Source organism: Anser cygnoides, chromosome 4 (genome assembly GCF_040182565.1).
Source record: "Anser cygnoides isolate HZ-2024a breed goose chromosome 4, Taihu_goose_T2T_genome, whole genome shotgun sequence".
In the NCBI taxonomy this organism is placed as follows: Eukaryota; Metazoa; Chordata; class Aves; order Anseriformes; family Anatidae; genus Anser; species Anser cygnoides.
This window is the reverse complement of record NC_089876.1, coordinates 58072611-58097411: the sequence shown is the minus strand read 5'-3', so window position 1 is coordinate 58097411 and position 24801 is coordinate 58072611. Positions and strand designations below refer to the sequence as shown.

Here is a 24801-nt window from a genome sequence, read left to right as displayed (position 1 = left end):
TTAATGGAAAATTAAAAGAAAATAACTGATAAACATCTTGAAATCTCACAGTGTTGGGGGTTGACTCATAGTGCTTTATGCTGTTAGTTGTGGCATATGGCTGTTGTTTGGGAAAGCAAAGTTTGAAGGAGCTTGACAGACATCTCTTCTTGATGCATTGAGCTAGTAAGATCCCTGGTGAGCATCCAGATTCTAACAGAGCTGCACATGTCTAATCTTGTGACTCTAAGAGATGGGAGTTTTGCCTGTTTGGGTTCCTCTTTCTCTACTTCACTGAATCACTTCAGGTTAAAAACTGCAAGCCTCTTCTGGGTATCCTACTTTCTTAAGCAGATTTTATGCTAATCAGCTCCCTCCCCTCAATAACTGAGTAGTGTTTTTATTTTAAATTAAAACAAAAGCATACACAATATTACGATCTAGTAGTCTAATACGTGCAAAAATCTAGGATAGCTCAAGTTAGAAATTTTAACAGGGGATTTGTCAACTTCTTGAAACTCTTAAGAAAAAAGAAAAATAAAAGAACTTTGCTAAGTTTCAGATAATTTTATCAACATTTCACAATATCCTGGGCCAAAATTTGCTGCTATTTATGTCTTTTTTACCATTAACCTCAATGGAAGATTTATCAGTTCCAAGTTAAGGAGCAGTGAGGGAAAAACTCCAAACAGTCTATGCTGATTGAAGGCTTTATAGGGAATGAGGAGATGGAAAAGTTGATGTGGGACAAAAGAGAAGCAAAAATTCTGACTTCCTCTTTTTTGGTGATGTTCTTGGCTGCAAGGCAAGAGAAGATTTCTTTTGGACATTATTATTATTATTATTTTAATTTATGCAGTAGGAATTATGACTCATGGTGAGAATTCTAACTCTATAGCACTGTAACCCTATCTCTGTCAAATTCACAGCTAGAACTTTGTCTAAAATTGGAGACTTTGGAGTGCTTCTGAGCTCTCTGATCAGGATACACACAAACTCCTGATCCAGCATTTTTTGCTGGAATGCTCCCCCAGTCTCTCATAGGAAACAAAAGTCAAATACTCCTAGTCTGGACAATGCAGAAACCCAGACCCTAGGTTGTAGTATGGTGCATCTTCGATGCAGCTTAGGTGATGAAACTGATAAACTGCTGTTCTCCTTCATAGGGGGCCTTGTCATCCACAACATACAACTTGAACAATTAATAGAAATGCAGTTAAGAGTCTAGCTGTACAATGGTAAAATATACAGCTAAAACTTGTACAGTCCATTATTCTTACTGCTAGCCAGCCTTTCTTTACTGTTAGGAGAGCAAGCTGCATTTGCTACTGACAAAACAAGCTAACAGATGAGGACTCTTGTAGGCTCCAGATAAGTGAGAGAATTCCTCTTTTTCAGCAAATCCCCAAACCTATTCTAGCAGGCAAAGAACACCCGAATGGGATCTCAGTTGGGATAAACCAACCTGTTGGAGCTATTCTAACTAGGACTCAGGATTGAACTTTCTCATTACTGTGGCTGGAAGGACTAAACACAATCAAAACTCTTTTTTTTTTTCTTTCCATAAAGAAAGACTTAAAAAAAATCCTAGACAGTAATCTTATAGCTGTGCAGTGTGTTAGTTTCCCCAAAGAAGCAAGCAACTGTGTCACTTAAGTCGATAAATCTGGCACGACATTTGGACTGGATACCAGTCTAGATACAAACATGTTATCTAAGACTGTAGGAAGAGCAGAACACTTTGTAGGTGTGAAGGGTAAACAGGCTCAGCTCGGTAAAGGAAAAAAGATAAAAGCACAATCTCAACAGTTTTAGTGATTTGTGACAGTTTCTGGTAACACCCAAAGAAGAAATGATGGCACAAGAGATAAATCTGATATAAAGATGTGTTTAGTGGGTCCTGGAAAACTGTTTAAAATTATATTTGCATATATCATGGGTGTAACCAAGACAGGGCATTTCTAACACTATGTAGAACTCCTGTTTTATATATTTATCTTCGCTAGGATTTTTCTAGGAAATGTTTATATTGAGGAAAAGTCAAATAAAAATTGGAAATTATGGATTTTTGTAATGTGATGCACTTTCCTACATATGATTTCATAAGATTTTAAAATGCATAGTTCATAATACAAGTTCATAAGATTTTAAAATACAAATTGCTAACATCAATTATCAAATAATAAACTCCTTAGCCAGATACTAGGTTTGCTCATTACTGTTACATCAGATATTTGACTAGGTAGGTCCTTATTTAGTGAAAGAGGATGGGGAGCCCGAGGTAGCTGAGCTGTTGGAGGAGGAAGAACAGAAGGCAAACAGAAAAGACTGTGTTCAGTTGTAAGTGCAAAAGTGGGGATGTACTTCTGCACTGCTTGCCTTAACCATTGTAGAGGCTGAATTCCCCTACATTCAGCTGCAGAGGAAGAGATAGTTGCCACTGCTTCTAATACTCTCACGAAGTATAGAACAATATTTAGTTTCCAAAGAGCCTGTCACCCTGTCACTGATGCAGGGACTGTGTGGGCACACAGCTGTTGCTAATGAACAGTGAGGCTCGAGGCGGATGGTATCCAAATGTTAAAAAAATGGCATGAAATGATAGAATGGGAAATGAGAAAAGCTCATTTCCCCAACCCCTTCACATTAAAACATTGTTCTGCATCTCTGTGGCAAGGGTAAGCCCATTTTTATTTAATGGGTACATGAAATCCCATACCGAGAGCCCAAAAACAGGACTTTCAGATTCCTCTACCAAGACGGAGGAACTTTCCCAAGTAAAGTGAAATCCATCTGTCTGCCACAATGAAATTAGGCCGGAGGCAGTATGAATAGAGCTGTAATTCATCAAGGAAACTCTTGTAGCAGATACTATATTTAATAATAAGATTAATAAAGGCTTTTATTGCTTCCACTCAACTTCTAAGAGAGAACTGTTGATGCTCAACTATATTATGAATGGATAGCTTTGGAGTAATATCAGAGTTGTTAAAAAAGAAGGGTTTTCAATGAAATTCTACAATGATAAGTTATACAAACAAAACCACCACCTGAGGCTCTCAGTGTCAGTTTTGAATGCCCAGATTTCTTGAAATAACATATGTCAAAATGTCAGTATTCCTTGTTCAACCCCTCTAAGATAGGGTTGGTTTTTTTTGAGGAATGTTTTTTCAGCCTGTTTCATACTTCATAGATGTAATATGAATGGTTAAAATACAGTACTTTTAATTCTCTGTGTTGACTATTTTAAAACTGAGTCCAATAAAACCAGTCAGTTTACTGCAGCCTAAAAATCTTGCCTGATATATTTCTTTCCATAACGAGACAGTTCAAGGAATGCTGCTGAAGCAGAGGGAGGTAAGGACAAGTTCCCTTATGCTGGGCAAGGGAACAGGAGATATGGCTTCTGGAGGAAATAAGATCTCTTCCCTGAGGCTACACAGGGATGTGGCAACCCTGCTGACAGCAATGCTGCTTCTGAGGGGTGATGTGAGCATTAGCGACCAGCTGCATTTCAGACTACAAGGCTGTGAGGGGGCACTGCTCCTGCCTGGTCTGGGACCTCCCATCTCACTCCCCAGCTTGTGCAGAGGGGGAGCGAAGGACAAACACTACTGCTATTCCTTCACTAAAGATATATATCCATGTTCACAAAATTTATAGTAAAATTAGAGTTCATGTGTAAATCTAAATTCTTGCAATTCTTATATAAACTTACATGCACACACAGGAAAACATGGAAATCAAAATGCATTTTTTGATACTGGCATTTGCTAGAAATAACTTTAACAAGTGGCAATCCCCATTGGTTAAATCAAACACAAATGTAAGTATGTAGGGCCATAAAAGCTACCAGCAGGTGAGGAAAGGGGAATTTGTGAATATATATTTGATTACAGCAAGTGCAAAAATATGACTTTATTTTTTCATCTGTGATTTACCAGTATTATGTAATAAACATTTTAATTACACGGTGTAAATCACAATAGATAGATTGTCTCAAATGTGCAAAGTTTTGACTGATGATATGGCTTCATTTATCCACACCCACATATGCAGTCTCAGAACACGTAATCCAAGCTCTCCATGTGTGTCTATGCATGTGCAAATGTTATATTCTGGGTGATAATATCAGAAACTGGCAGCACCTCCTCACCGTTACTTAGAATATCCCAGAACACACTCAGAACATTTCTCAGTAAGAGCCGTGTGTTTCATGGGCAAAACATTTCTAGGTTTAGATGGAGCTTCAGAATTACAATATTTTTTCAAAATTTAACTTCAAGATACTCTTAAGTGATTTACTATCTTTGCTTTAAGCATGGAAGTGTCATGGGACACTTGATGTGAAAAAAGCACCTAATGGATGAAATTCAAAATATGTGACTGATGAATCATTTATCAATATCCAGTTAGACATAAATGGAGTATCTCTATGTTTATATGTGTCTATAACCTAAGCTAGAGTCTGGTCCTACAAAACTGAGGTAGAAAGAAATGCAATGCCAAGGCAATTAGCAAATTTGATTAATGACTTATGCTACATACAGGTATTTTATGAGTGGCTTTATTAGTCAATTGATCAGTTATCATAAATTTTCACGAAGATTACTTCTCATGCTAGATACTTTTTGTTTAAGTCACTTCTAGCACAGACTGGCTTGTTTACAAATGTACGTTTAATAAAGAGACCAAATGCCATGTGAAAAGGAGGCAGCTCTCAGTCAAGTATTATTGCCATTCCAGTTTTGCAACTTGAATTATTGTCTGATCAAATTGCCTTTGTACAAGAGAATCCAAAAGAGTTTTAGACATCTGTGCAATGGGGATGTCCAATAGCATGAGTTTGTACATGCACAAATCTGATTTGTACATAGGCCTGAGATCAATTAACTTTCTCGTGGCTTAAACAAACAAACAAACAAAGTACCTAAGAAAAAAACAGGTTATATTGCCTTGCTTTTTAGACTTTTTCCCTTCCCCATATGGAAATCAGATTTTCTCTATCTTCACTTTATTACCTCTCTCAGACAAACACAACAACATTTGCCTTTAAAACTGCATTACAAATTGTGTCCTGATTCAAATGCTATGTAGTATTAGTCTCATTGTAGAAATGATAATCTAAAATTTTAAGAGAGGCTAAGTTTGTAAAGAAGGATAGTATCTTTTATTGAAAGAAATGACTAAGTTGAAAAATGAGACAAAATTTCAGTCACACAAACTTTTCCTCAGGACTTTGGTTTACTTGCTTACGACAGCTTACAGTGTTAGCGTTTCATTTAGGAAAAACGGACAGAATAACTTGTCAAGTGAAATTTTCTTTCAAAATGCAAAGGCCTAATAACAGTAAAATCAGTTCCTCTACATTAAGAACTCACATGTGTGTGTGTGTGTTAGATAACATTTTTAACAGAAGTGCAGTATTTGGGAATAAAAATATGCAATTTATTAGTCAGAAATATGTGGGGGGAAAAAAAGGTTACTTTTTAATTAAACTATCACTTATTTTGAGCTCTACTCCTGCCAAGGCAGGACATATAAGGCATTGAATAAATAAACTGGTATGCACTTTCTGAGCTCTGAATAAAAGCATACATTTCTAACAATGGTAGGCTCCTAAACTTAAGAGATCTAAATGTCATAATTAAAAAAAAAAAAAAAGGGAAAGAAAAAAAAAAGAAGAAAACTGAAGTAGTTAGACCTGCAGAGATAATTTCCTAAGTATTAGTCAGTGAAATAAATGCCCAAACAGCCTGGGATGTCAACTAGCAAGCAGAATCACTAGCATATTTCCCAGATAGACAGCTATATACAGAAAACAAACAAACAAACAAACAAAAAACAAAGAAGGGTTTAATCCCTTAATCAAGCTCAACTTTGAATGTGGACCTAAAATACAAAAAAATTAATGCTGCTTTAAGAACTTCGACTGAATAGACAAGAAATATTGTAATCCTATTTTAAACCCAAAATGACTTTCCTGACTGAAAACTAGAAATAAAGATAATCTTCAGTATCCAAGTGTCAATGAAATGTAAGTGCCCACCAGATTGCTAGCCCACCCATAGATTATTAATGCACAATTAATCTACTAGGGCAACTGTAGAGTGTCATTTAGTTTCAGAGCCCATAAGTATAAAACAGCAACACACTGTGAAATTAATGGTAACACTTAAAGGTCCCATTGTTATTAATTCATTTGACATTCACTGTAATCACACTGGTCTTTAATGAATTCATTTGGCATGTGAATATTGCATGTACTTTCAAATGCATTCCAGTGCAAATCAGTGTTAATTGATGTCCTGAATTGAAATACTCTCTCTCACTTTCTCTCACTTTTTTTTTTTTAAAGCCTACCCCACTTTTTGTTAAAGGTCTTTCCTCCAGCACAGTTTATACATGACATACGCAAGCACGAGCTCTTGTAATAATTACTAGTACTATGGATGGCAATATAATGTACAAAAATGACCTAGGGATATATGGTTACAGAAGCTCTGCAGTAACTTCTAAGGCAATAAGCCCTGAACTCCACAGAACTTCAGTAACCTCCTATTGTCAGATAATGGGGAGAATGTCGGTGCTGAATATTTGTATCCAATGAGTATTTTCAGCTTACTGCCCTCCACAAACGGCCTGTGAACATCTCTGGCATATATAAAAAGGGCTGCAGCCATTGGTTGCCATTTTATCCAGTTCAGTTGTACAGCAGACATTGGCTGTATCTAGTGTTGCTCTTCCTGCACATGGTGACTACAGCTGCATGTATTTCTGCAAGTGGAAATTGTCTCCTTCACTTATATATAAGTATTGCTCCCAAGAACTGTGGGATGCTGAGAAATTCCTCTGTATGTCACACGCAAGCAGTGAATCTGTTTGTAGTGAAGAGATTTAATACGTGGGTGGTACAATTCTGCCTCCAAAGCCTATCTTAGATAAAATACTCTAGATTGGAAAATCCATCATGCCAATAAAATAGTATTTTATAACATATACACACCCTGACTTATTTCCTATATATCTAGTAACAATCTTCAGATGTTCTTATCTCCCAAAAATTTAAGTCCCAGATGGGCCAAAGAAGTCCCTGACATCAAAACCTTTCCTAAGATAAACTGCATATACTTCTGACTGGCTATGTACAGTATCTACAGGGATCTTTCTCATCAGGTCTTTATATTAGAGGAATACAGGACCACAGTCTCCAACATCACACTTACAAGGAATTCAGTACACTTAAAAACAGCACACAAAACAAAAAGATATGCATTTCGGTTGCCTCAGATGTAACTGTTCTTAAAAGTAACATCAACAGCAGTATGTAAATAGCATTCTTGTGTTAGAGTACAGGTAAATTAAATCAAAGCACACAGAATAGAAAAGTACTGAAAAATAACTAAATAGTTTTGATGTGGCCAGTTTTTGGTATTCTTATCATGCTTCCAATGATTTTCAAGAGATGCTATGTTAATGTTTTCTTGAATTCTAGTACTAAATGTATCTCAAGAATCCTCAAAATGAAGAAACCCCCAATTAGTCAATTTTGAGAACATAAGAAACCATTCCAGAGATCCCTGCTTTGGTTGTTCATATCTCAATACCACTGTCTGTTGGTCAACATACTTAAAATACACTTCTGACATTTTCAAATGAAATTTCCCATAATAAATTTCTAATTTTTGTTCTGCATTTTAGGTGAAAGCTAGAGAGTATTACATGCACACAGCACAGTACACAGGATGAAAACCATTTTTGTGGTGCCAACTAACTCAGGGGATGCAGAATATCATAAAAAAAGGAAATCATCTCGTAATTACTTCACAGAAATAGCCTCTACTAGACTCTTGCTGCTGACATGCAAGACTTTTCTGAGATTTGATTGCCAAGGAAGGGCCAATGAATAAAACTATTTTAGGAATGGAGATAGACACATCAATCAGAACCGCAAATCAAGAGAGTCTGGCCATGCAGTACCGATTAAAGTTAATAAGTATTTGCCTTCCTTCACTTTCTTTAACACATTCAGAATGATGAACATACTGTAAATGGAAATGCATGATTGCTGAATCCTCACTTGTCATTAATATCCTGGAGGTAAAGAACATGTCTTGAGGTCCAACTATATGTTACTCTATTTGGCATTACCTTATTTGAACAAGAACTTGAGTTCTTGTCCTCCTTAGTTCAAAACTTTCTGTCTCCTCTAGCCACCATTTCAGTAATGACTTTTGACGAAATAGGCTAATGCTTTCACAAACTAGCACTTCCCCATTGTTAAAGATCCTTCCCCAAAACAAAAAAAATAAAGTGCCTAGTTTTCCCTCGTCATCAAGCAGCAATATATATAATCAAGGTTCTCAGAAACTTTCCATTCACTGGAACAGCCAATTCAAATCTGAAAGGGAGTGCGAGTGGATTTTTTCTTTGACCCTTTGAAAACTGCCTTAATTTGGACACATTACTAGTCTGGGACTTGCAAGTTGCATATGTACACCAGAAACTTGCTGGAGAATTTAGCAGCTAAATCATCCGAAGACTCTGTACAGACCAAGTGTGTCTTAAGCCCATACTGTATGAGCTGGACAGGACCTTCTGTGTGATTGGTTGCTTTTCTAACTAGTTAGAGTTGTTCTAGCACCAGGTGTGAAGGAGAATTGTCTTTGTGGCTCTTAGAGGAGAAAGAAAGCTACAGAAACAGTCTGGCAAACAGAGGAATTAGAAGGAGCCATCTCTGGGTAAACCACACTGTTCCAAGTGGCTGGATCAAAGACCAAAATCCCTAATCCTGCAAGTATCTTCACATTGCTTCCAGACTATACATTGCCAGATGGTAGAATATGTGTAGACTTGTTTGGTGCGCCCTGACCACTGCTATAAATCTACATCTCCTTTGAAACAACCTCCTTTCTTTTCTGTCTAGAACTGGCTTTGCAATCTTACTGCCAGGGTAAATGGCACAACCTTGTAACAGCGTTCAGATGGCTCGGACTCTCTTATGTTGCAAATGATGGATGTTGGTGCAGATGTACATTTGCTGTGCTATTAAGTTTATCTAAAGTTCTTGCCTGACTGACAGGGTAATATTTCTACAATGTAGATGTGAAAAGGATTTGGGATGGAGCAGACGCGTGCTCCAGGCATAATATATGCTACATAAGCACGTATTCAACACATGGGATTCACAGCACTCAGAGAATGAGTAAGAGCTGCGTAATACACAGTTGTGATTTACAAGATTTCTGACTCACTTTGGGCAGAAGATGGGTAAACAGTGCTTACTGAAATGATTTCTACAATTTTTTCTGCTCTTTCTTAGTTAAATGAAAGAATGTACATGAAAAAATATGACTTCTCAGAATTTGTGATCAAAATAAAAACTTCCCCAAACATGACATCTGTACAAAATATAAAACCTCACAGATACAGTTATTCACGTCATTAAATCAAGCAAATGTAATATTTAAGCAATGCACCATGATCATACTCTCAGCCATTCTCCAAACTGAACTGGAATGATGGCCACAGATTAATGAGATTATAAAATGAATTTAGCAAGCTTATTGTTATCTGAATGTTTATCAGAAACCTCTGAGGTTTTAAGAATTGCATACCTATAGGAGTACACAAAGTATTCTACATTAAAAAAAAAAAAAAGGCTTTGATATCTTTGGAGAAAGGTGGATGAAGAAATTGGATTCTTCAATGGCAGAAATATTCCTGGCTCAGCTGTTAGGAAAATCCTGCCATGCATAGACAACATGTTTCAAGTATGATTATGCTCATGAAATTTTTGCTGCACCTTAGCCAGAAAATAGCCATTTGAGGTGTACAAACAGCACAGCACGTGGAGATTCAAATCAGCAAATTCAAAAAAAAAAAAAAAAAAAAAAAAGAACTATTTTCACCATTAGAGGTACAGTGTTTTTCATTAGAGGTACACTGTATGTCTGTGGAAATACTTTAGTATTTACAAGTTTTCAAACAGAGACAGTAACGGAGCATAAAACTGGTATAAATAGTAAACAACAACAAAACAAAAAACAAACAATCAAAAAAAAACACACAGATTTTATATAATCAAGTACAGCAACAGTGCTGTCAAGGTTTCTTTCCAATGGAGACCAAATGAACAGTTTCAGATTTCTTCGCAGTTTCATGTTGATTTGAACAGTACAGTATCTTGGCAGTACAAACAACTAGTAGAAGCAATTAGAACACAAATGGAGAGGGAACGTTTCCAAAGTAATGATGAAAATACTGTATCGCCTCTTCAGAAATGAGTTTCCGTGAAGACAGAATCTCCGTATTGTTAAAAGGGACAATTTTCACAAAACACCAAACTATAGTACATACACAGGCTTTGTGACCCACGCTGGGTCATCCAGCTCCTGTCTTACTGCTGCAATATCCTTATTCTCTTCCTAGCTCTAAGGATTTCCATGAGATTTCCGTATCTCCCTTCTCACCTCCCTCCTTTCAAGAAATTTCTTCTCCTCCTTCTCCTTCCTCTCCACAGAGCCTAGTGCACTCTGCATTCCTCTTCCCAAATACCAAAAAAAAAGACAGAGAAATTGCTTTCTGAGAAAACTGGGAGAGCAAAAAAACACAACATATAAGTAAAATAAAAGTATTTCTCTTGTGTAGTCCTATTATGTTTACAAAGAGGGGAAAGCTAGCAAGCCAGAGTAACGTGTTTCTACCCTTAATTAGCATGCATGAGCATCTCCCCTGGCTGGCCAGGCAACTTGCTCGCATGTTGCCGACAGAATGCCTACAGCTGCACCTACTGTTTTCTGCCAGCATGTGCATGGTGTGAATGGGAAGGCAGGCAGGCAGGAGAGCCTTCCTTGCAGCTCCTTGGCCTCCACAGGACCAGAGCATGTGTGTATATTCTCAGCTGCTAGTAGGAAAACTGGTTTTCAGACTGGGGCTGACCTTAAAGTCTCAGTACCTTTGAATATGGAAACGAACATGTGATGTGTGTAGCAAGTAACCTCGGGATTTGCAAATGTTCTTTAATTTAGAGAATTGCTAATTGTAATGCACAGTTCTGCAACATACAGCTCCTTTCAACAGGAAAAGTGGTTATGTTCGGCCCTTTAATAAAGTAATAATTTCAGAAAAGATCACATTAAGACATGTTAGACTTGTTATTAACTCCTTAAAATTATTGTAGTTGGACACTATTTTTTCTCTTAATAACTGTGGGAGGAGAAATACTGTCTTTTTTTACTATTATACCATGCTGGTTTAAATAATTTGCAAATAGGAGGATTACAGTCTTGAACAGAGAATTAGTAGGAAGGTATATATTCTGCCTCTTAGCTTAATGCAGACTATTGAAATTCAAGTGAGACCAGTATTTTCCATGATTACTGAGTAGAACCTCTTGTTATTTTCAAGGGTTTAACTAGTTTCAACTTAGATAAAAGAAGAGAAAGTTGAGAAGAATGTAAACAGTGATTGCAGTGTTTGTAAAAACTATTACAGCATATTTGGGGAAAAAACCCACTATATTACAGTAACAAGAACGTTATTACACAACTGAAGAAAATCTGATGAAAGAAGTAATATTTTGCATGGAGCTAGGATATTATTGATAAAGACAGTGAATAATAATAAATTACTGTTTTTACACCATGTTTATTAAAAGCATATATAGAATGTGTTTTAATACTGTTCAGGGAGAAATGATTTCAGCAACGTTTTATAACAAAAATAAATTCCTAGGCTTTCATTGTGTGAACCAAAATTCTTCATTAAATTTTAAATAGAAAAATGTCTTTTAAGCCATTAATCCATGATAAGAGCAAAAGTACTGGAAATATATGGAAATATAAAAAGACATATACATATACATGTATATATATCTGGTGGGAATTTGTGGAAAATGAAAAATGTTCAAAAGCAGCTGACTAAGCATAAAGTGTACAGTGAGCTGCTCTGCAATATTTCTACCTTTTCGCTATTATGTGAATTGAAACTTCAAACGTGCTGATTCTGCCTTGGGCAGAAGTGGCACAAATTTAAAATGGAGGGCAAAGAACTCTTAGCACTTGATCACAGTATTTCTGGTGCCACTGAAGTAGAAATTCCATGATCTTGTAGAAAGCTTTACGCTACTTACATTAACATAATGTTGGGAGAACGTCTGTTATGTTTTAAGGTAGAGAAACTGTTATACTCTCCTTGTCTTTGACTTGCCACATGCAAATAGAAGTGGAAAACTCTTGTATCAGAAAAGAAAATTGCCTAATTATAGATAAAAACTACAACAAGCCATGAATTACATATCCATGTTCTCTTAACCTATCATATCACGTTTCCTTTCATTCTTCTATCACAGTGATGTATACTTTTAGGGAAAGACTGGCAGTAGCAGAAGGGCATGTTAGTTTTATTACAATGTTTGTTATTGTAATGATATTTCATGACAACAAAATGATCCATTTATAAAGGAAAAAATCCTTTCACCAGTCATAGAGCATTACTGTTGAGACTGCAAACAATGTTGTGACATTAAGGGCACTTCGCTTCACAGACAGTAGTAAGATTCTAAGACACAACAAATAAAATTCCAAAACCCTTGTGTAATAATTTTGTGTGTTTCTAAACATGAAGGTCACTGCAGAACAGCCCATTAGAAAACTGCAAAATTGCGGAACTCAAAAAATTATTTTTGCGAAAAAAAAAAAAGAAAACCCCAGTTTAAAATTTGCATACTTCCACTCCATGAAGAGTTTCATATAATAACTGGATTAACATATATTCAAACTCAGTTCAAATGGAAACTAAAGGGAACAATACTGGCATCTTAGTTTCCATATAATCTAAAAGGTTTGAAAATTCACAGAAGTTTATAAAAAGGATCATTTTTCCCCTATTGTTTCTAGAGTATTCTGTTCCTACAGGATCAAGGGTTTGTAAACAAGCTGCATAATACCAAGGAAATTCTCCTGATACACAAATAATATAGGAGGTGCATAGATTACACTGTCTCATGCGTCAGACTTCAGTACAGCTTTGGTGGATGCTCATACCTAGCTGGTAACATTACAGTAGGCTTGGGATGATGTTCTTTTTTATTTGTTTGGTTGATTTGCTTTCATTATATTTTGTATAGAATAGCTGCATGTATTTAGTGACACAAATGTCAGGCCAGTCGCACGGGCATTCATCTGTAGTCAGTCCCCATTCACTCAGCTGCCGGAACAAAAGCAACAGGTGAAGGTCAAGAGCAACTGACACCAGCGAACTCAGGAGTCAGAGTACTCATCTGGAAGGAACACTTATCTATTCAGATCTCTTCTGAACTGGAAGAGGATGAAATTGAATTGGTTTTCCAAAATGTGAGTGAGTACCCTGATGATCAGAACACAGTCAAGAAACCACATTATACTAGAGCGCTTTCCTTTTCCTTGCTGTTTTTGTGAATTGCACTTTCCATGGTCGAAAGTATTCCAAAAGAAACAGGGGTATTTTGTTTTAGGTAGAATGCATTGTTTTGTTAGTTTCCAAGCAATTTTTATTCTATTAAAAAGTGCTTCTGTTTCAATACAGATCAATTTTGTATTCATTTTTGTTTTGCATATAAAAGGAGACTGCCTAAGCCACAAACTCTGTCAGAACAACACAACGGTTAAATATTATGTGGTATCACTGTTCTCTTCCTTTCATCTTGCTCTGATTAACCTTTCAAAACCACAGGGCATGCTACCATGGCAGAAATCATAGATAGTCATGGAGAGTCATGCCATGATTCTGGCTTTCTCTGAGGTGGGAAATCACAAACATTTCTTATACTGGTACAAATTACCTTTTTGCTGTATCTAGACAAAAAAATATAATTTCAGATAGATCATATAAATTGAGAAGCATATATTTATTTTTTACTTTTTGTGTCTATTTATGCATTTCATAATGACAGATTTATCTATGTTTTCTAAAAAGAATTTACTGTGTACCCTGACAAAAGAAGACTGTATACTCCATTCCAGTAAACCTCAAGACTGAAGAAAAAAAAAAAGCCTTTAAACAACCCTGTGATTTCTTGTCCTGAAAGCAAGACCATCACTTTGTCTAACAGGTAAAATTAGTCCAAATTTTGAGCACCTTGTGCTAAATAAAATTTATCAACTACCATTATTTCCTAAAAAGACATATCTAGAAGTTAAAAATCATTAGGACAAGGAAATCTTCCAGTAACCTATTTTTCTTGGTAATATTCCTCACATCAGCCTATGGAGCTGTGGGTAATGTAGCTTCTAATCTGGCAGTTCTTGGCAGGACAAAAAAAAAGGCTGAACGTGCAGAGTCTACCGCTGCAACCTGCTAGGCATTGCTCATAATACTATACAATCTTTTCATTACGTTTTAAGTTATGAAAGGGTAAAAGAATGACAGAGTAACAAAAATAACCAGCATGCATGCTGTAATCATGCTATCATCCTAGAAAGAATATGCCAGAGGATTAGTACTGGGAACACAAACTGAGAAAGTATGTTTACAGATGGAACTGATGATTTCTCTCCATGCAGTTAATTCTTAAAAGTTTTACTACATTATTTGGCCTTTTTCAGTGTTTATCACTTTCTTATTATTTTATTTTGCAGTTTTGTGTATCCAAGCAGAGGCACAGTATCTCCTTTCTTTTCCCTGAATTTATTCACATGTAGCACAGTACTACACTACAGCTGGGTTAAATTTCTTCAGATACTGTATTCCTTTTCCTTTCTTTGAAAAAAAAAAAACAAAAAACAAATGACCTTTTACTTCAAATAGCAAGATGTGAAACTAATCTGCTTGTTACAGTTGCGATTTTGACCTGCCCTATAATCTGCACATTGCCTTCTAACTTTGAGAATGTTTTTGATGATGATGTGTGTCAATCTGTTGTAATGCTAATTCAAGCAAAAGCCAGCTATCAGCTACACCGACTATGGGAAGCGTTCAGTGTGACACTGGGCAGTCTTACTCATAAAATGCTAAAGAAGCTCAGCTTCACCTTCAAGGATCATTACTAGGACCAAAACATCTACTTTCCATTCTTGCTTTACTCAATGACTATAGGAAAGTAAATTATTTTTATATATTCTGAAAGTTACTTGCAGACTAAAAGAATAAAGTAGGAGTAGGCATTATTTATTTTTACAGGACATATTGAGGTAGGTTAATACCCATTCTCTTGTGCCTCTGTTTTACTCTTTTTTTTTTTTTTTTCACTAGCAGTTCAAAAAAGCAGTGAGACAATGATTAAATAACCTTTTTTTCCCTTCTAACTAGAACAGACAAAATAACCGAACAGTGCATCAGCAGATACCTCAGCTCCACAGCTTTTGTATAAAAATCTCACACAGGAAATTAATACTTCTAGACTTAGGAACATGAAATGACATGAAAAGCCATGACCAGTAAAAGAGACAGGTTATAAAACCCCAAGTACCTAGAAGCACATTACAGCTAGGACACCAAAATAAAATTATTTTTTTAAAAAAATATTTGAAATTCAGTAAAATAATTAAAAGTTAAAATGAAACAAAAGGAGCTTTGACAAATTTTACAAGAAAGTACGCTTTTCAGAAATATGTAGAAACTGAATTTCATACCAGGACTTTCTTAGCACAATGGCAGCTCCACAGTGACAATGTCCAAACAGAATTGTTAAGAGGTCTTATCATGGAGACATGTAGTTCCTGGAACAGAACAAAAACAGGAATTGTACATCTCTTTGATTGCCAGCCTCATTGCATCTGACTCTCCCTTTGGAAGCATGTACATTCAGGGGAAGCAGTTAGAGAAGTTCTGTGATTCAGATTGCTGCAGACTGCCTGGGGAACCATCTGCATGCCTCAGTGTCATAGCCACTTCATGGCTGTGTTGTCAGTATTAAGTCAATGCTTTATTTATCTTCACTTTATTATTATAAAGTGTGTTGCAGACCATTATGTTGGAAAACAAACAAACAACAAACTAACCAAAACAAACAAAAATATTATTTTATTTGACCATTGTTACCAAATGTTTGAAAAATGTGCTATCTGTAGGGATATGTCTCTCAGCATTCCCACTCTTTATTTTTTTTTTTTATCCCAGAAAACAACATTTTGCAAACTACTACTACTACTTTTTACATACATACAGCAATAGCTCCCATAGCACCACCACTGACTGTGCTAGGCCCTAGTGATGTTGCACCGCATGCACAGAGAACATGAAGGGCTAGCTTCTGATCTCGTTACCTTCACTTTACAATAACAACTACATTATCTCTGTTTACTTCCCCTGTCCCCTAAACACATAGTTATTGGGCAGAACATGCAGTACCAGCAGACATATCCATCCATCCTCTTGTTACAAGATTTGAGAAGAAGAGAAGTGGAAGAACAAGCAGGACTACCGAAGAACAGAGGTGAAAGAACAAGCAGGATTACTGGATCAGTGTCTTAGCTCTGGAAATTCTCCAGTCCCCCAGCAAAAGGCGATTAAAGGCCTCCTCCTAAAAGAACAAAAGAATGCCAAATTTATGGGCCCTTGTTTAAACTTAGTTTGCTCTTAATGTACATGCAATATAGTGTAGTAGAGCTTGCTTGAATTATTTCTTCTGTGTTCCACGCAAAATCAAATGTATGTACAAACAGGCAATAATTCAGGTTGATTAGGCAAATTAAGAATAAAATTGTAACTACTGAAATCCATAATGACCTTCTAGATGATCCTCTAGGGATGTAAGATTGATGGTTCACTAAAAATTTGCACATAAGGAGTACCTACTACATAATACTTTATGCTCACCAGGGGCCAGAAGCAGACACGTGGACAGCAAAAGCTATTATGCCACTGCTGCTCCAGGATGGCTTGCTACTCAGCAGAAGATGGAGGGGTAAACTTACTTGCTAGGGCTCTGAGATACGTGCATAGTGACAGACTGCTGCCACTGAGCTGCTACATATTGTAGTTTGTTCCAATGGCTATACTGCAAGCCAAGAAAGTAATGGCGGATCTGGAGAATACCACAGTCACTTTACAGCTTGGGACTTGGTGTTCATGCTGTACCAAGCAGTGCTAACCAAAGGGGGAGAAATGGGAAGAAAGAAAAACCTACTGCTACTGGTAATTCATTCTTTCTAAACCTGCAGTGGATTGAAAGATTTTACGAACTGGAGAAATATAATAACTGCTTACTACATTGGAGTACTTTGCAAATGAAAGTATCTTTTCATGTGTATAAAATGGATGTTTACACATTTTCTGTCACATATCCGTACAGTTATGAAAACAAACATACTGCTTTTATAGATAGATCTTTTATTTCAGTTTCAAGAGGACATCTTCAGTATGTAGTCATATGTATTATTTCAAGTTTTAGCAAGGTAGGCAGTCACTTCCAGAAAAGCTAGCTTGGCTGTACCTGAATTCAGGCAGGGTAGGCAATTGCTTTCATTACTGCCTTTTTCTGTTATCTTTTTCAAAGACTGAGAAATTAATTCATCTGTAGGGCTACACGTTCTTTTAAAAAATAGTTCTGATCTTTATATAGTAATGTAATTTAAATTAGTACCTAATTCTCTAAAGTCCACAATTTAGGACAGTGCAGAATCTACTGCAGCAACTAATTAAACACTTACTGTAAGGTTAAGTTTTTCATTAAATCAATAGGCCCCTAGTGTCAGTTACAAAGCCCTAATTACTATGCTGTAAATTTAGATTGAATTTGAATTAAGGACTGATTTCAATCTAACCACAGCATGTAAATATTGTAAATTACCAGAATTACAGTTCAATAAAATTGAATGGATTTCACTTTAGATAAACCAAATGCAAATGAGCCAAAAAAAAAAAAAAACAACACCAAAAAACCTGCAGAAATTTCCCAAACATCTGCACAAGAATCATATATATGTAGTATATAGCATAATGCTTTGGGAAAGCAAATGTCAGAACTTCAAAATGCTGCCACCGTTTACTCTAACATGTTTTAAATATTTCATTATCTGTTCTGAAAATGAATAAATTTAATCTCTCCCAAGTGATCAAGTAAAATGACGGCTAATGTGCCCACTTACTGTGTTGCTTTAGTTTGATGACTGTATTGTTGTGCTAAAGCACAGTATGAAATCAGGTTATCAGGTTATAACTGGCAGGGATAAAAAAAAAAAGCAGTGCTGGGAAACACAAAACAACCCGTTTTCAAGGCATGAATCATGCACTTTGAAGATTCAAAACAAGTGTAAAAATTACAGACAATAGCACTCTAATCAAACAAGTGCAAAACTGAAAATAATTGGAAGTTTGTGGCCTTTCATTCAGCTTCAAAGAAGCACTGTATCCACAGGATATTAATAAAATTGGGGAACTGGGTAATACGCTAGGTTACACAGAAAAGGAAAAATCGGAAAATGCCTACATTGAGGTTCACAAATACAATTACTAGGAGCTTTCTACTCACCTGCTTACATTTCTTCTGAAGACAATACTCAAAATAATGCTTGTAGTCTTAACGCATCCTTAAAAAGTTAATTAAAACAATTTCTAATTTTTTGCACTTTATTCTTTATTAAGTCAGTTATCTTAGCAGGACAAACTGAGACAGCAAAATAATACAATTGACTTAAAAATAGAAAATAATATTTATTTAGTACTGCCATGAAAGTTCAGAGGCTGGATAGATTAAGGAAATGAATAGTAATTTTTGTGATTTTTTTCCTGATAAATGAGGAACATAAAATCAAAACCAGAAAAGAATGAAGGGGTAAATAAAAATCCCTCAAAAATAATATCCATTATTCTTATTTATACCAGAAATACAATTATGCCACCTATTCTTTACTGCAATTATGGTTTTGTTTCTTTTTTTCAGAACCCATTTTATGGGGTCTTCGATCTCCTCATGGTTCACAAAGTTAAACAGTGCGAGTGCAGTGTGCAAGCACACGCTGCATGTCTGATAATATACAAGCTGACAGAGCCACTCTTTCTAAAACTCATATTTCCTGTGAATGTTAAAATTGTATCTCAACCCATACAAAAGTGTTTTAATGACTTTGTGTCATCAAGAAAGGTAGTAATACTTCAACTCAGCTTCATCAGCTGAGCACAGTAGCCAAAGGTAGTAAGTAATTCACTATATTCGCCCTATGTCGACATTTCACATTAGGAAAATCAAACCATTCTCTGGCAGTGCTCATCTTACCAGCCTAGTGGAATGTTAAATTACTGACTAACGAAAATGATGTTTCACCCAACTCTGGAGTTTTGCAACTTTTTGCTGCAAAATGTCACAAAGTGGGTAAGAAAAAATGACTCATGTTCCAAATTAGAACATGTGGTATGTTTGTGCTACCTGTCGCATGCACAGGGTGTTGCTAAAAGTAGGAAACAGGCAGAATGGAGGAAGGGTACTTGTGTAATGGTCCCTCATGTCTCACACTTAGTCCTTCTCCTAACAGCCTTCTGTCTTCATGTTCTACGCTTACTGCTGGGCAGGAGAAGATACTCCTTTGGGATTCTGCTTCCCTGGATCCCTGACTGTAAAGCCTACCATGCTTACTCTTTATGGCTAGGAGAACCATCTATCTTCACAGGACTCTGCTTGAGCAGCCTGATGAAATGAGTTCAGGAGCAGCTTGTTCACAAGTCTCAGCCTCTTGAGAAAATGTTCTGCCACTCTGCATGGTGAAGAATTTATGATTTTATCTTGTCTTATGGAATAGTGAAAGTAATTCAAAAATTGTATTTTTGGTATTCTTCTTAGGTTATAGCTGTTAGGAATTTCAGTGTTCAGATCTTAAATGGAAAGCTGGCTATTCCACACAGAAGTTTCACCTCATGTCTGTCTAAGGGATATAAGGAACATATAGTAAGTTCAGCAGTCAATGGTTTGGGTTTCTATATGCAGAGTCATCAGGTCACACAGAGCATAGGAAAACATTCTCTCCTAAAATTATGCCTATATCTAATACCCGGCAAAATGACTGTCTAATGGAATGCCTGAATTCTCCCTTCCATTCATATTATCTTATAAGTACCCTTGATGTCTGAGTGTCAAATGTCACAATTAGAACTCTAATGGTGTAAATACCATGAAGAGAAAATTTTCTCAGTGACTCTAGAACAGAATCATGGAATTAAAAAAGGGAATCGGTAACAGAATGCATTTTTAACAATGTGAACCCCAGAGCCAGATTTCTGGGTTTCAAAGACTTGGCAAGTTATTTGTAGGATGAGTGACAGAACAGAATCTCAGAATAGTTTAGGTTGGAAGGGATCTCTGAAGTCATCTGGTCAATACCCTACTCAAAGAAGGGTCAACTGCAAAGTTTTAACATGTTCCTGATGGCTTCGATAAACCACTTTGATAAACCTGCTGGTTATGCTGCTGCTAACGCTGCCCGGTACATGGTAAGCCTTCATTGCTACAAGGGTGATAACAAAACAAAACCTTTGTTATCTGAGAAGGTGTGATTAATGGTCATTTATCTAGATGTGGAAAAAATGGACATGTGACAACAGTTTGACCCTGCTTTGTTTCATTTATCAAGCACGTGATTTTAATTAGCAGTGGGAATCAATCCCATAAGTATTTAGTGCAGAAGTCAATTTCTTTTTTACATTAGTTGCTGAAATATCTATTGTGAACAGGTTGTTCATTATTTTGTTCACATTCTATGAAAAAAATCTAGCTACAAATCTGAATCTTCCATGAACAGTGAGTATATAAAGAAATAAACAATCATTACTGAAAATACTGAAAGACAACATGCTTTTAACAGCTTAGGAAGGCTATTTGACAATACCACTGCTTTAAAAAAGAAAAGCAAACAAGCACACATCAGCCTGAGACAAAGTTAGCAATAGAAATACAATTTTTGCAATATATTTTGTAGTAACAGTTACAATGAATTTGAATTAAAATACACTTTAGGATAGGCATTAATTGAGAACACAGGCAACATGCATTGATGTTCTTTTCTGTCAGCTCTGGGTTATCTATGCATTTTAACATCTAGCTTCACTACATGCAAAATCCAGAAAAGAAAAGTGTGCATAAAAATATACAGGGCATTACTTATTTATATGTAAAACCTTTATTCTATTTTGTTATTTTAGATTAAATCTCGTTTCAATTCTATTCTCTCAGGGAAGCACTAACAGTTTGAGCTCAGCGTGAAAGCCATCAAACACTTGAGCTGAAATTTAGATTGGGCAATTTTGCCTGGTGGAGTAGAAAAGGACATGTGGAATGGCAAGGAACAGAACGGCTTATGGAAAGGCAGATGTTTTAATAACTTGTTGTCTAGTGGGAGCCTCAAATATCTAAATTTAAACACTGCAATGTATTAAAGGGCGTTGCTGTTGGGGAGGGTATATTCCTTTACCATAAGAATCTGTGTATATGTGCATATGTAATACGTGTGAAGATTTTAACACAAAATTTATTCACAATTGAAAACAGAGCTAATCGGAAAATGTTAAAAGAAATAAATGCAGACTGTAAATTTTGGCTCAGTTCTGCTCTGCAATGTACAGCAAGGCAGAGCCTAGGCAATTTTCAGTCTAGAGTTTTGATTTGGACTTGTCTGCCTACATGAGTGGGCTGATTAGATACTTGGGATCTCCTGCCCACTAAGATCTCTTTGTTTCAACATATCAATCTCCTGTTAATTCACACTGGGTTTTAAAGTATATTTATCCTTAAGCACATTGCTGGAAGTATGCAATGAATTTACCCAGGAAAATATCAGAAGAGAAGCTAGAAACCTCCTATGTTAATTTTTTTACAGAACAAAAAAAAAATATCTCAGAGTGTCTGGAAATAGTGAGTTAACTCTAATTCACTCTAGCTGCATAATTTACAATCTGGCAGAATTAAGATGACTAGGGAAGAAAAATTTTATTAATAAGCTAACTTCCCATATGTTCATGAACAACTGGGTCCTATTAAAGAACAATGAAGGCTTTGTCACTTGACTTCTGGAAATTTGACACCACTATTTATATATTGTTTGGTGACACAGAACTCCTAATTGATGTCACCTTTCACATTTGTCATCTCAGATGCTGCTCCCATTTTCTAGAAACGAAAGACTGTTTTATTACGAATATAAAAACATGTTAGGTTTATCAAACAAAAATAAGAAACAAGCAATTTTAAAAGATACCTAATAATTAGGACTTCATTTATGGTTTATCAGATGTATGTATGCATTAAATAAATGGAACAGGTGGAAATGTTCCTATAGATATGGTAACAAGTGAAATTGGGGATAATATTTGATGAAAGTTAGTGATTTATAGAGTATACTAGAATGATTCTAAAGGTCATTAAGTTGAAGTATTGATTCAGATTTGTAATAGTATTCACTTGTCAGTAATTACTGGATGGAATCAACACAATCTGCATAAATGAAAAACATAAAGTCTTGCTAGCTTTGTGTATCTGCATGCTTTCAGCAACATTTTTCATTCTGTTTTAGGGAGTGCATTGTCAGTTAGTGTTAGTAGGGCCTGCTGGTTAGAGAAGAAATGAAAACTGACTGTGTACGCTTACTGGCATATTGTGACACAGAGATATATCATCACTCCTGGATCAGGACATCCTTGAGCTAGACATTATTGGAGACTAAATATAAAAGTAATGGTGTTTTTTTATTTATTTATTATTTATTTTAAACTCCTGTTGAGGTCTTTGGTATAGACAACACAGATACAGTATGACAACCAAGGTGGACCTCAGATCTGGCCATTCATGTTCTTAAAATCCTGTTGTAACAGACACAGTGTATATGAGTTTACACAGAAAAGGACAAAAAGGCAACACTGAGATGGAGCAAAGAAAGTGGGGAAGCCCACAGGAGCTGAAAACAAGTGGCAGAGAGGCACCTCACAGTGAGGTGATACAGGCCTTATGTACCCTTAGTCCATCCTAGAGGATTTATCTTGTTATGCTAGTATGAAATTTGTATAAATTTTGTATTAAAACCAGACCATTCTTATGCCCTTGTTCAAGAGGACAAAGCAAACAAGGTGCTCAAAAGCGCTTTAAAATTTTTATGTAAAATCTTTCTGTAAACAGATCAATCACCGTGTTCCATTGCTTACAATAGAGAAAGCAGCCCAGAATTTTTGCTTGCTTCTGAACAGCACACAGACTGCTGCTGAAAAAAAAAATAAATCACTATCTCAAAGCTTCACTCCTTTTTAAACCCTGTTTTGTTGAATGGGAGTCCTAATGGCAAAATTCATGTAAATCCTCATTTTAGGAAAAGATCTAGCTTTGTCAATCAATTTCTAACAAAACAAATGGAGGAAATCTCTAATAGGTATTTCCCAATAAGAATAATTAAAAGCACCTTAGTTAAGCCAGCTCTGAAATAGTTAGGACTGCATTTGGGACCTGCTTGAATAACATCTGCCCCACTTATCCTCCATTTCAATTCAATATTCGTAGTGCAAGTATTGCCTATATCATCAATGTCAAAAACTAAAAAGTCTTATCTTCAACTTTCATTCCAATGCTTCAAAAGAGCTTTGAATTTGCATCTTACTCTAGGGAAGATGTAGTTTAAAAACATTTTTGCCCAGCTTGCTCCATTAATTTCTGAGGAAAATGCACCTACTGCTGTGAATATGACAGTTCTCAACCTTGGTGTTTTTACAGGATGTCCCTCCCCAGGGAACGACCAACACCATTCTGACTTACCCTGCTGGAACTGCACCTCCTGCTGGGTAATCAGCAACTGCAGCACTAAGGGAGAGACCTCAGTATGATTAACTGAATGCCCCTTGTGAATGCTAAGGAAAAGGAGAACAGCAAGTTTTCTAGGGGGAAAAAATGCTTTCAGTAATCATCTTTTTTTCAAGTCAAGCAGCTAATTTACAGTTGCATAGAGTTGCTCAATTACCAGCAGCACTTAGTATTTTATATATCTCAGTAAGCTTTAGCTTAAAATAATATTCATCACACCTATCAAATATATTTTTCTCCCAATTATTTCTGTGAGTCAAGAACAAAATTCATTTTGTAATGATTATCTGACTCAGGTAAAGCTGGTTTGCTATTACTCTAGGCCAAAGCCACTGACAAGGGCACAAAAAGGATTATTTTTCAGCAGTACTCAGTCCGACTAAATCAGCAAATAATGCCATCTATGATGCAGAGTGATCCTGACCTAAAACCCTTCTCATTGTTAATGTTTCTCACATCTCAAATATGCCTTAGTGGTGAAAAATATGCTATAGCCGTCTTCTCAACATCAAGAAAAAATATTTCTTCATAATTCTTTGGGTTTTATGTTTTTAGTTAATGGATAGTATATTCTCAGTAGGGTCCCTGAGTCTTCTCCCATCCCAAATTACACTATCAAATGGAGAAAACACATTTCATATAGTCAGTGTTGGTAATATTGCTTTATTATATGCAGACCATCAAATAAAGACTCTGCACTGCCATAAAAACAAAACAAAAAAGGCCAAACCACAAAAATGAAACTCATTAAAGAAAACTAGTTACTCTACCAAAAAGCAAAGAAAGAGAAAGTTCATTGTTATTTACTGCTACCCAGATAAAAAGTAGTTTCTTTTCATCAGCAGCAAAATAGCATATGGACTTCCAACTCAAATTTCATTTAATTTATTGTTGGAGTTTTTATACCATGACATTTAAAGTGAATCTTTTCTTGGTTTAAGAGATTTTCAGTCATTAGTTATAAGGAAAACTCATTTAGATACCTCTTGTATTTTATCCTTTTTAAACTTATATGTCATTTAGTAATAGAATATCAGTGCCATGTAGGAGGGATATTCTCCATTCTGCCAAGA

General features: G+C 36.0%; 1 protein-coding gene across 15 annotated transcripts in view; it reads right to left on the bottom strand.

Annotated features, from left to right (window-relative positions):
* Nucleotides 1–24801, bottom strand: part of TENM3 (teneurin transmembrane protein 3) — a 1343587-nt gene that overhangs the window by 706852 nt on the left and 611934 nt on the right. For all 15 annotated transcript variants that reach the window (XM_066996182.1, XM_048078283.2, XM_066996188.1 and 12 more), the window contains 2 exons: nucleotides 16309–16480; nucleotides 15591–15677 (listed from right to left, as the gene is read on the bottom strand). The gene's annotated coding sequence lies outside the window, so the exon portion shown is untranslated. The remainder of the gene's footprint in view (nucleotides 1–15590; nucleotides 15678–16308; nucleotides 16481–24801) is intronic.